Raw genomic sequence first — 1,925 nt, 5'->3', positions numbered from 1 at the left:
TCAGAGCGAAGGTTCGCTCTTCATCGGATCAACACCCGTGGGAGCAAAGCTAGAGAATGGATCTCTATGGAGAAGACGTCACCATTCCACCCTTCTACGAATGCGGCGACTTCGCGTATTGGAAGGTAAGGATGAAGTATTTTCTTATGACTAACATAATGAATTGGTTTTGTGTACAAGAAGGATTTACTCCTCCGGTGGATAAGGAAGGAAAACCACTTGAGAAGAAGGAGTGGACAAGAGAACAAATTCACAAATCCGAAATCAACGAAGAGGTAACGAAAATAATTGAATTTTCATTGCCTACTAACATCTTGTGTAAGATAGGTTACAACAATGCCAAGGAATTATGGGATAACTTGGCTAAGTACCATGAAGAGAGCTCCACTTCAAGCCATGAAGAGGAGCCTAGTGAGCCAAGTAGCTCACATCATGGAGGGAGCAAATTAGAAGTTGAGGGTTACTCAACATCTAAGGACGAAGAGGAGGAAAGTTCTTCTTCAAGTTCGGAGCAAGAAGAAGAAGCTTCTACCTCCGAAAGAGATGAAGAAGAGAGCTCGCATCCACCCTCAACCCTAGGTAACTCGAGCAATTTAAGTTCAATTAAATTACACATTATGTGCTTTGAGTGTAGGGAACATGGACATTACAAGAGTAAGTGTCCAAAGAGGGTAAGAAAGACTCCACCGGCGCCAAAGGTCAAGGTAGCCAGAGTCCCGACACGCAAGGGCAAGGAGCACGTGGTGTGCTTCCAATGCAAGCGAAGGGGACATTATCGGAGTCATTGTCCGAGGGGGAGGCAACCTCACAAGAGCAAGAGACCGAGCACTTCTATAGGGGGAGCTAAGGCAAACCCTAAGGTATCATTTAAGTCTCATTCGTGCAATACTAGTAAGATGCATGCTAGAAATTTTATTGCACTAGTCAATAATGATAAGCATGATAACATTAGAAATCGATACACATGCTTAGGTGCCAAACATGTGAGCCTAGATAAGGATAACACTAGGAAAGCCAACCCTAGAATTACCTCATCTAAGGTTAAGGAGAACCTAGGTAGGAATCCCAAATCAACTAGACACATGCCTAGGAATGCCTCAAAGAAAAATGACAAATCAAAAATTGAGGTACTAGAGAAGGAGAATCAAGTCTTGAGGTCAAGACTTGATACTTTGGAAAATGCTCTTAAGAACTTGGAGAAGTCATCTCTAGGGTTTAAGGGTCAAAAACCAATGTCCAAGGACAAAAAGGGTTTGGGTCACAAACTTAAGTCCCAAGTGGTCAAGCCCACTTATCATAATGTTCCATTCGATTATGGAACAAAACCTAGGGCTAGGAAGACCATTGCCAAGGTCACAAGGGGAGTCACCCCTAGAGTTGATCTTGATGAGTCCCAAATGGCCAAGGCTTTAAAGCCTAAGAGGGTCATTAGGAGGGTTGCTAGGGAAGTTATCCCTAGTGAATATTTAGTGAACCCAATGAGCTCAAGTAGGTATTGGGTTCCTAGGAGCATTTTCTCTACCCCATAGATGGGTTAGAGAGTGTCAACTCCAATAAGAAGGGTAGTTAACCCAACTTTGAGGAAATTGACACTCAAGGAGCATTTTCAAGGTTTTGTTAACCTTTGAAAATGAAATAGAATTACTAGTTACTCCTTGAAGAGCTAAATGTGCCTAATGGTGGAAATATCATTTTTAATCTTAAGTGGCACAATTTGAGGAAAACCTAGGGAAATACCATAATTGGGATTTTGGTTTCCCTTAGGGATATAAGGGCAATCTAGGATTAGATGTTAAATTAGCTAAGTGATTAAGGATACTTAGATAGGTAATCTAGGTATTTCATTTGTGCTAACTTACCATGATTGTTTGCCATATGCCATGTCATGACATCATATTTAATTTATGATCATTTGAAATGTCATG

The sequence above is a fragment of the Zingiber officinale genome, chromosome 7B (genome assembly GCF_018446385.1).
Source record: "Zingiber officinale cultivar Zhangliang chromosome 7B, Zo_v1.1, whole genome shotgun sequence".
Taxonomy (NCBI): Eukaryota; Viridiplantae; Streptophyta; class Magnoliopsida; order Zingiberales; family Zingiberaceae; genus Zingiber; species Zingiber officinale.
The sequence above is the reverse complement of the archived record's forward strand: the minus strand, read 5'-3'. Positions refer to the sequence as shown.